The sequence below is a fragment of the Tupaia chinensis genome, unplaced genomic scaffold (assembly GCF_000334495.1).
Source record: "Tupaia chinensis unplaced genomic scaffold, TupChi_1.0 Scaffold000274_1, whole genome shotgun sequence".
NCBI classification, from domain to species: domain Eukaryota; kingdom Metazoa; phylum Chordata; class Mammalia; order Scandentia; family Tupaiidae; genus Tupaia; species Tupaia belangeri.
The window spans coordinates 4,251,596-4,262,338 of record NW_006159756.1 but is presented as its reverse complement, the minus strand read 5'-3'; the positions used below and the strand labels follow the sequence as shown (position 1 = coordinate 4,262,338).

The following is a 10,743-nucleotide window of genomic DNA, read 5'->3' as shown; positions in this document are numbered from 1 at the left end:
ACCTTGCGCCCCTACCCCTGGTTTTTTTAGCCCCTCCCATTTGATCCACCTCTCTTACCTGAGGCTCTGCTTTCCTAGCTGGTGCTTTTTTTTTTTTTTTCCTGCCTCACATCGTTCCCAGGTAGGCTTCCAAACTGGGGGCAGGGCCAACTGTGTCAGGGTCAGAAACGGGAGGCCCAAGATAAGCCACTGTCCATTTGGAGCCCACTTTCCAGGGTTGGGATGTGTTCAACCCTGTCCTCCTGACAAGACCAAGCCCACTGGTGCCCTGGGCCTTGCTGGCATGGGTTGGCATGAAGCAGTGCACACCACCGACCTGCCTGTCCAGATGTATTTGTGTGTGCGCACAATGTGATGCCAGAGGAGCAAGTCAGCAGCCCCCTGGGGGGATGTTTAGATCTTAGTATGTTTGTCTTAGTCTCTCAGGGATGTCAGTATCATGTAGAGGGGCATTTCTCCCCCACCCACCTGCCTTGGCATCTATCCAGGTCATTCAAAGAAAACAGACAGTAACCAAAAGAAATAAGATGGTAGGCATTTAAAAGCTATTCTTATTTTTTCCTCCCATTCTTTAATTGCAAGACTTCCCTAAGATAGAAGTTGAATACCTACTATTCATTGGGTTTTATACTTCACTACCTCCCAACTATTGCAATACTGTTTCCTCTCTTTGTTTAGCCAAATTATTACCAGAAATCTCAACTCCCTCTCCTTTTCTCACTCTTCCAATAGTTCGTCCTTTTCTAGGTCTGACTTACAGTCTTCATCCTATTCTTGTAAAATTATGGTAGTCATGTTTGTTTTGCAGATAAGGGATGAAGTTCAGAGATGCAATGTTCTTGATCTAGTAGGTGAGGGAGCAATTTTTTAGCCTCCATTTATCTTTCTCCATGGTCCACGGCAGTTCATTGACTCAACAGACATTCAGGGCATCCTTGTGCCTGGGATGTAATAGCTGCTAGAGAACACGCCATGGCCTTTACTCAAGGACTCTGCAATACAGTAGCAGGGGTGGAGGAGACAGGGAATATATTTAAAAATCAGAAATGGCATCATTGCATGAGAGCCCAGGGAAGTGACTGGATACAGAGCAAGTGAATTCTGATCTGAGTGCTATGGAATAGGTGAAGGCTGGCCAGTTAAACTGGAAGAGGAAGGGACTTCTGGTAGAGGGCTAAACATGAGGACATGAGAAAGAACATATGAGAACTGCTACTCCTCTGCCTCGCCCTGGAGGTGAGTGTCAGGTGGATGATGGGAAATCTTCTAGTCGGTGCACCAGGTGAGGCATCATAGCCTCATCTTAAAACAGGAGGGAGCAGCTAAAGTCTGGGCAAGAAAGAAATGCAGCCACAAAAGTTCAAAATGAGCTGGCAGGAATGTGGAGAGGGTGTGAGAGTGTGAATGTACATGTGACTGTGCGTGAGTGCATGTGTGTCTGTATGTCTACATGTGTGTTTCTGTATGTGTTTGAGTGTTTATGTATGAGTGTGTACAGGTGTCTAAGAGTGTATGTGTGAGTCAGTGTGAGTGTGCAAGTATGTGCAAATGTGAGTGAATGTGTGTGAATACTGAAGTTATGAAAATCTGATAAAAAACTTTTCCAGCTGATGAAAGAAAAAGTGCTGAGGATCTGGATCAAGGTGACAGCAGGAAGGCTGGTGAGCAGGCAGCAGATATGATAAATAATTGTGTTAGACAATAGGCCAGACTCAGACAAATTAATTGTTAGGGGAGTGAGAAAAGGGAGGAGCTGGGGACAAAACGATGAGGTTTCTAGTTTGATAACATGGGTGAATGATGGTAGCATGAAGTCAGACAAGGACTGGGAGAGAATAGGAGGCCCCTTGGGGACACGTTGGTTGAGAACCATGTGGAGGCTGGGAACGGCTGCTGCTATCTTTTGAGAATGAGGTGAGGGAGGGTACAGTTGAGGCAGAGGTCAGGAGAAAAAGAAACATCCCAAGACACAGTCAGGACCCACGCTGCTGTTCTTGGCCTGTGAGGGAAGATCAGATTGCAGAAGCCCCAGCTCCGTCTGCAAAGCTGTCTGCACTCCCAGTCCTCTTGTCATGTCGATGCCCCTCTCTGCTTGTCATGAGTCAGGCGCTGACAGCCTCAATGGTGCCGGCGATTTATCAGTGAATGGAAAAAGATAATTGACCATCATCTCACTGCACCTCACCTCGCCTCAGCTGATAGAGAGAAATTTAACTGCTTCATTCCACTATAATTTCATATAATTCTCTCTCTTTTTCTCCCTCGTTGTTACTTGGAAGTTTACAAAAGTGATTAATGATTTGCTATCAAATATAAAAAAAGAAGCTCAAATATCATTGGACAGTTTAACAGCCTTGAAAATATAATGGTCTCTCTGGCTGGACATCCACAGTAGCCATCGAAGCTCAGAAGGTCAAGCTTTAATGAACTGGTGTGAATTAGAGGAGGAAAGGGAAAGTGATCAATGCTTGGAGCTGGCTCCACAGTCTACTGACCTTGGGGGAAGAAGAACCATTATATTTATGGAATCTCTCTGGGAATGTTCATGGGGCTGTCGGGAGGCCTTGGGGAGCTTGGCGGATTGGCCTGTGATGAGGAGTCAAGGGTCCTGGGTCACAGTAGAGGAGCCTACTTGTTCATAGCTTGATCCTTATTGAGATCCATACTATAACTCAGGCTAGCTCTGAGGTCCAGGCCTCCTTAATAAGACTCCCTCCTACCTTATGCCTCAGGAAAGCCTGCCTTTGATGCTGTCCAGAGAACCCAAATGCTCCTCTTGGCGCCAATTTTGGTACCTGGGACCTTCTGACTTGCTTGCATTCCTTTTGTTTCATCATTGGAAGGGGAGACTGACTTTGCACCTTCGATGTACACAGGCCTCTGAACTCGTGGGCATATACCATGACAGGTGGAGAAAAGGAGGGCAATTATCTGTATGTCATCTTCACACTCTGCGTTCTTCCAGGCATTAACCTACACACTGTCTCATGTGGCTTTTCCTCTAGCCCTAGAGGTAGATATTATAGAGTTATCATGCTACAATGGCTCCCAGTCACCCCTGCCTCCTGGTACTCGTGCTCTGTGTAATCCCCTTCCCTAGAACGTGGGTGGGACCGGTGACCTGTTTCTAATGAACTGTATGGCAAAAACGTTGGGATGTTACTTCCGAGGTCAGGTTATAAAAAGACTGTAGCTTCTTGTCAGCTTAAGCCTACCACCACAGGGTAAGCTGCTGACAAAAAGCCCTATGCAGCGAGAGACTGAGGGAGGCCTCCAGCCCGTGACACAGGAGGAACTGAGTGCCGCCAGCAACCATTGTGAGTGAGCTCCGTGGAGCCTGGAGAGGAGACTGCAGCCCTTGGTGACACCTGAACCGAAGACTCAGCTGAGATACATCTGGGTTCCTGCCCCACAGAAACCAAAGATAATGTATGTATGTTGATTTAAGCTATGAAGTTTTGGAGTACTTCGTTATTCAACAATAGATAAATAATTCAGAATGGTTAAATAAAGTATGCAAATCAGTTAATAAGTGGCAGAGTCTAGACTCTAAGTTGAGACTGCTTGATTTCAAAGTATCATGATGTTTCATGGTACTAAACTGATTAAAAAAAAATTAGATTGACATGTGCCATACGCCTGGCGCTCCACGTCTATCAGGCAGTATGATCCTGAGATGTGCAGAGGGCCAGGGTCTGTAGAAAACCATGTGCTCTCTCCTCACTCAGCTGGTGGACCTGCCCCTGGAACTGTGGGATGGAGGTTTGTGACTGCCCATTCCCTGAAAGCTCTTTCCCATTAGACAGATCACATTTAGGAATGTCGTCCCACAAGCACTCCCTTTAATTTAAACATCTTTGCTTTTAATTTTTGGTACCTTCCAGAAGGACAGAGAAAAATAAGACTAGTTTCCTGAAGTGTAATTGTTTCAGGCAGTTATTTATTAGTGAAAAGGAACAACATGTCCACAGGCCTGAGTTCTGCTGTAGAACTAATGTTAGCCAAGGCGTGTGTTATAGGAAAGGTACTCTTGCTGTCAACCTGCATTTATCCAGCTCCATAACCACCTATTAATTGTTGTCCAGGCCCTGGCTGGGGGACAGGTTTCATTTCCTCCCCACTGAGGGTCTGAACTCCAAGGGACAGGAGAAGCACAGCTCTGATATGGTCCTCTTCAGGAGTTACATGGGTCTTGGAGCTTTATCCAAGATTTTGACAATTTACTCTCTGCTTGGGTCCCAGAGTGGGGAAGGAATGAGGACCCTTTGTTGAAGGTGCAATATATAGCTTTGACCTGAGTTGTCACTGAGTTGTGTGAACATGTTGTATTTGGAGTCATTGAGGTTATAGGGCCTTGCTTTAAGTGAGTTTGTATATAAAAAAGGGGGAATTACACTACGTATCTCACAGAGTAGAGAGATCAAATGTGGTAATGTATGTGGAAACTTGTATAACGTAAACCACTCTGCAAATGGTGTGTGTGTGTGTATGTGTGTGTTTCTGTGAATTTGGTCACTTCGGGGTTAGACCCAAGCAGGGGATCCAAAGAAATAAAGTGTTTTATCCAAAGGACCCACTGGACTAGAAATTGAAAGAGGTGTGTCAGAGGTGCTTTCAACTGCAATGAACAGAATTCCTGCCTAATAATAGTTTAAACCCATAAAGGTGTTAGTGATTCTCCAACTGGGATGGCTCCATAGCTGTGTGCTATCACCAAGGAGTCAGGCATCCCCCTACTTCGGAATGTTGGCTTCTCACCCTCATGGTCATCACCTCATCATCATAGGATGGCTACTCACCCCTCATTCCAGACAGTAAATAAAGAAGGGGTATCATAAGCTGTATCTGTTCATTTTCTCTTGGAAAGCAAAACTTCTTTTTTCTCCCCAGAAGTCCCTGAGTAAAATTACACCATTGTTCAGAATTGGTCATATGGCTATTCAAATTGTATGGAGACCTGAGAAAGTAAGCCTATGTCTCCCCACTACAACCACACCATTATGGGTAGCAGGAAGCAAGCAAGAGCGAAATGAGGTAGAAATAGCCAAATTAACTAAGCGATAAGGTCTTCCATAGGGCACCGGAAACACATGGTTTTTTTGGAATTGAACTTGGAGACAATCTGACTTACCCCCATAACAAGAGAGGTGAGGCCCAGAGAGCTTAATAGCTTGTCCTAAGCCACATATTAAGTAGGCTGTCCCTACTCTGCGAGGAGGGGTATAAGTGGTTTATTTCTGTGTATCACATACCAGGCTTGACTCTTGATATGTGAGGAAATGTTATGCAGAGAATGCCCAGAAACATAGGATTTCTGACCTTGTCTGTATTTCCTTTCTAAATAGTTATGTCGTTTTCTAGAGCACAGAGGTAAATTAAGTTACATAGATAAAAGCAGAAATGGAGAGTGCTGGCCTCTTAGGATTGTGTGTTTTGTGGTCAGGAAAAAAATAGGGAGAGCAAGCTTATTGGAGACCAAAAATCCATGTATATTTTCATTACACGGTCATGAAACATCAGCATAATGAGAAGGAGCTGAGGGAAATGAGAAGGCTGGGAGGGTGGTGGGTGTCAGTTCAGACCCAGCAGTAAATATTTGGTGAGTGCCCAGGTTTTGCCCAGTACCAAGGTAGGTCCTGTGGTGGATATGAGATAAGTGCAATTCAATTCAATTGTACTTGACCCAACAAACATGTATTGAGTGTGCTTGTCCCAGGCATGATAAATATGGAAAAAATAAATGATGTTTTCTCTCCAAGTACTCCCAAGTAGAATAAACAAGATGAGCATCTCACTAAAACACTCTAAAATACTTACTGTACTCGTACTTGAATAAAAGGCAGTAGAAGCTCAGTGGAGCCTGCCTGCCAGAGGGACGCTTTTAAATGATGATTCCAGACTCCAACAGAACAGAGACAAGATTTACCTTGTGATGCTGTCAAACTCTCTAGGATGAGGAAACAATCGACTGGAGAATCCAGTATGGTAAATGTGGCAAAATACGATTAATATTAGAGTAGTTAAAAGGAGAAAATTCAACAAGGACTGGACTTCATTGGAGGAAACTTCTTGGAACTGGGGACCTTGAACTGGGACTTAAAAGATGGTATTTGAAAGAAGAATACAATACAGGGTCAGGGGGAGGTAAAGGGTTGGTGAAAATTGAGCAACGATATAGAGGTGGGAACATGCATGACGTATTATATGTGGAAGCCTGGCTGGGAGCATGGAGGGCCAATAGGCAAGCCTTTTTATATTTCTCTTTAAGATCCTAGGCACTGAGTTCCAAAAGATTCTCTTCCTTTTTAAAAACAAAAAATTAAAATCTATTAATTAATTTATTGTTTTAGTTTTGCTATAGGGTACATGCTTTTGCAAGAGAAAGAGGGGAGAGGGGGAGTGAAAATCACCCCCTAGGTGGATGGCTGTGCTGCAGTCCTTTCTCTATTCTTCTCGAGATTTGGAGCACACACGCACACACACCCAGCGTGGTTTCAAGTTGTTGAGTCTGGGATGCTTGTGCAGTCAGCCATGTCAGAACCAGCCACTTTAAGCTTCATGCCACCTGCTGGCCCCTAAACGATTTTCTTATAAGGTCCTAATGTGAGGCATTCCTCTTGCCCTTTGAGTAAAGAAGCCCATACTTTGTGCTCATTTCTAAGAAAGAGGAAGAGTGGTCAGAGGGTTGACTCCTGGAGGTAACTGACTACTGTCATTCTTTAACCCTGGTCTCAAGTCTGGAAAAGTACGCACACATTGCTTCTTATCTCTTCCCCACCTCCAAAAAGATGGATTGAGGAAAAAAAACAAAAAACAGGGTTAAGAATTTTGCCCAGCATAGAAGAATGCTTTTGTCATTCTAGGTGGTAGTCCACCTCTAAAGAATTGCTCAACATGGGACCAGCAGGTGGCATGGTGGCTAAGGGGCTGGACTCCCACATGGCTGACTGCAGTTTGATTTCTGGACATAGTAGCTTAAAAATCACACCAGGTGTGTGATTTATGCATGCATGCCCAAAATCCCAGGAAGAGAATAGAGGAGAAGGAAATGCGGTGTGGCCATCGCCCCTGCAGCATGATTTTTCACTTTCCCTCTCTCTGTCTCTCTCTGGCACATGCACAAGCCCTATGACAAAAACCTTAAAAAAAAAATTGTTCTACATTTGATGTTTATATCCTCCTCCATGCTATCTCTAGATTTCTTTCTTCAGAACATCTCAAGGTACTGAACTCCCGAAAAGTTCCAGATAAAGATGCACAATGCTAAGGAATCAATAACATTTACTGAGTGCTTACTAAACCCAAGCGCTGCTATTAACGCTTTGCTTTTGCTTTTAACTCACTTAACAGGGAGAAGGCCTCATGGTCATGACTGTTGAGCCCCCACTGACTGCAAAATGGAAATAGTGAGCTGAGAAAATTCAAAAAGTTGCCTGTGTAAACACAGTTTTTTATAATGGTCAGAAGAGACATGACTATTGGGTCCATTTTAATTACTTTAGCCATTCTGCCCAACCTTCCCTGCCCCGCGATCATTTCAGCAATTTTTTGCATAGCAGCCAAGTTTTCCTGTCCCCACTAACTCTGTGTGGTCTGCAGCATGATAAACCATCACTCACACCCATTTCCTGGAAAGCTCCTCTTTGGGCAAGTGGCACTGCTCGTTGAGTTTCTGAGCTTTTTATTGGGGTCTCAGTAGGTTCCAGGGAAGACGCCCAACAAAAAGTGCAGAGCTCTCCAGAACGACGTCTGATTGTCACGATGGCATGTTGGAAAATTGATAACTTTACTCTGCCTAAAGAGAAACCTCTGCCTGTCGCCACCAATCATGCAAAGTAGACTCTTAAAATGAGATTAGGCCGAAACATGACCAATCAAAGCTGGAGTCTCGATTGCTCTATGACTTCATTTGAAGTTCTAGTGCCAGCAGGAAGAAAAAAAAGAATCAATAGTACATTTTCTTCATCATCAATTTTGCTTTTTGCTAAATGAAAATGCTTGTCTCCCTCCCTTGTTCCCTCTAAACACTGAAGATGTAACCCCCTCCCCCCCACTCCCACCCATATCCCATCCTGTGGTGACAGTTGAACTCATGCAAAGAGCTGTATGGAGGACAGAGCTGTGAGTATGTGGGTACTAAGCACTTAAAGCTGCTGCAGAGAGGTCCTCTTCATTAACCAAGTATCTGTGCGCCCAACAGTGCTTGCCCAGCAGGCTTTCTTGCTGCAGACCCCAGGCCCGAAGCGTGGTCTGCTCTGTGGAAAGGTCGGCTGCTCCATCTTGTAGATGGAAAGTCCAGAGTGTGCTTCTTCCAAACAGTTCTTGAGGCCCCAGGGCACGTGCTAACTCAAGGCCCTGTGCCAGGCTCTATCACCAGGCCTTATAGAAGGGAATGTGATAAGGGAGGTGGGCTCGTTGTGGACTCAATTATGGACTTTGGTTACAGCAGAAGCAAAGGGACCTCATTATAAGATGTTCTCATCTGTGCAGTTCCAGAACTGAAAGGGTTTGCTGAACAATGGAGAGGACTCACTTCCAAAGCAAGCCTTCAGTAGTGACCTTTAAGAGCCCCCAGTGAGCTGCGGTTTATATTGGCTCCAAGATGGTCCCAATCCAGGACTTGACTCACTTGACAATATTTGGTAAGAAAGAAAGGACAATTTTCAATAGAGGAAGGAAAATAAAAATAGTTCTGGGGGCTAGAAACTCATTTCCTGAGGAGCAAGAGCACACCGCCTTGCTCTCTGGGACTTACTGAGCTGCAGGAAACTCGACCAGTCACTTAATAAGTCATTGAGGACGTGTGGTTTAATTAACTCGCCCAAAATTCCTCCTTTCCCTTTCTCACTTTTGCTATTAATATTTTTCGATATCTGATAATGCAGTGTAGTTAATTCTTTCTGGCTTTATAATGAACACTGCCATAATGAAAAAGGTTAGCAGTGCTTCAGGCAGCTTTTAATTATCCAGCCGAGCAGGTAAAAGCACTTTATTCTTCTCTTTTTTTCCCCTTACTTAGCAATTAATGGAGGAGCTCAGTGGCACTTACTGTACCTTTTTTGTTTTCTAATGGATGATGCTGCATGGAGCAGGGAGGACTTACTGTACCCCGGTTACTACCAGGTGAAATCGTTGGAGGTTGCAACACCGCGCTTCAGGCCTCTGGCTTGTAGAGTGAAAGCGCTTCTGCAGATACTAAAGGTTTATTTAATTAAAAAGCTGAGGAACCTAAGGTTGTTGTTACCAATTCCCTGTCTTGCATTTTTCTGCCTTTGCATCTGCATCCAGAGACCCTCTTCCCCAAAATGTTTTTATGGGCCAGCTGGTCTTGTTTTACTGCAGATATTTTCCTGGTTCCGTTTAATTGGACCATCTCCCTTCTGTTCCCCATGCTAACAGAAGCCTTGGGGTTGTTCTGTTTATAGACAGAGAAACTGAGGCCCAGAGAGGTGGTCTGCCTGGCCGAAAGCCCTTTCTTTTTTCTTTTTTTTTTGGAGAGGTTTTTGCTATAGGGTGCGTGCACTAGCCAGAAAGACAGAGAGAAAGAAAGCAAAAATCACCCTCCCGGGGGAATGGCCACACCACACTCCCTTCTCCTCCATTCTCCTCTCAGGATCTTGGGCATGCATGCACACATGCCCAGCATGAGTTTAAGCCACTGGGCCTGGGACTTGAACTGTGGTCTGGTACATAGGAGTCCAGAGACATAGCCTTATGCCAGCTGCTGGTCCTAAACCCTTTCTTTTTTGGTGATACCATCTCTGGAAAGGAAGAGTGGCATCCTAGGGTTAATTGTTGTACTACCTTACAGAGAGAAGCTAGATGAGGGAAGAGTTTGAAAATTATGTGAGCCACTTTGAAGTCAATCAATCAAATCACAGAGAAAAGATTTTTATCATGAGTGGAATTATTAGCATGGTTCCTCTTCACTATGTACATATAACACAAAACATTGTTCTGCAGTGTGCAATACATTTTTTTTTTTTTTGGTATATAAATTTGATAAAAGTTGACTTTTGGGCCAGCCTGGTGGGTGGCATGGTGATTAAGGCAGCTGGATCTCACATGGCTTACTGTGCAGTTTGAGTCCCTACCAGATGGCTTGAAAAAAATGCAGGGCACATATGTGTGTGTGCCTGAAACACCAAAAGAGGAGAGTGAGAGAGATGAAGAAGTGATTGCAATCTGTGTAGATCTCTGGCCAATTGTTATGAGAGCCCAGGGTCTCCTGAGAAAGAGTTAAAGACAACAAGCTCTCTAAGATTCAAAGTTGGGAATGGTCCCAATGTGTATGGAATGGTCCTCTGCAAAGTCTACCTGGAGGAAAAGATGCCGAAAGCTTAAGATGGGTACCTACTAGACAAGAAGGCAGTCTGGGTGAGTGATCTTGGTGTGACTCCAAGCTTCTGGGCTCCCAGTACAGTCAGTCGATATACTGGTCCAGTGATACATACTGGGAACGATGCCCAGGCAAATAAGAATGATATCAAAGAGATCACTATTAGTGCAGGAGCCCTTTATTTTAGAGAGATTATTGCCATAGGGTGTATGTGTTGCTAGAGAGACAGAGAGAGACAGAAAGCTAAAATTCATCCCCCAGGGGAGATGGCCATGCCATAATCCTTTCTCCTCCATCTCAGGATCTGAGGCACACATGCACATGTGCCCATTGTGAGTTTTAAGCTGCTGGGTCTGAGATTTGAACTGCGGGCAACTCTGTGGGAGTCCACAGAGATAAGCATT

The 10,743-nt window shown here is 44.5% G+C and overlaps 1 long non-coding RNA gene across 2 annotated transcripts in view; it reads left to right on the top strand.

The window, feature by feature from the left end:
• The window catches only part of LOC102468167 (uncharacterized), a 10,964-nt gene extending 3,346 nt beyond the window's left edge, over nt 1–7,618 (top strand). The window contains exons 2-3 of one of the 2 annotated variants that reach the window (XR_334753.1): nt 3,224–3,429; nt 7,351–7,618. This is a non-coding gene — a long non-coding RNA (uncharacterized LOC102468167). The remainder of the gene's footprint in view (nt 1–3,223; nt 3,430–7,350) is intronic. The other variant, XR_003549594.1, reaches the window with a different exon arrangement.
• The last annotated feature ends 3,125 nt before the right edge of the window (nt 7,619–10,743 follow it).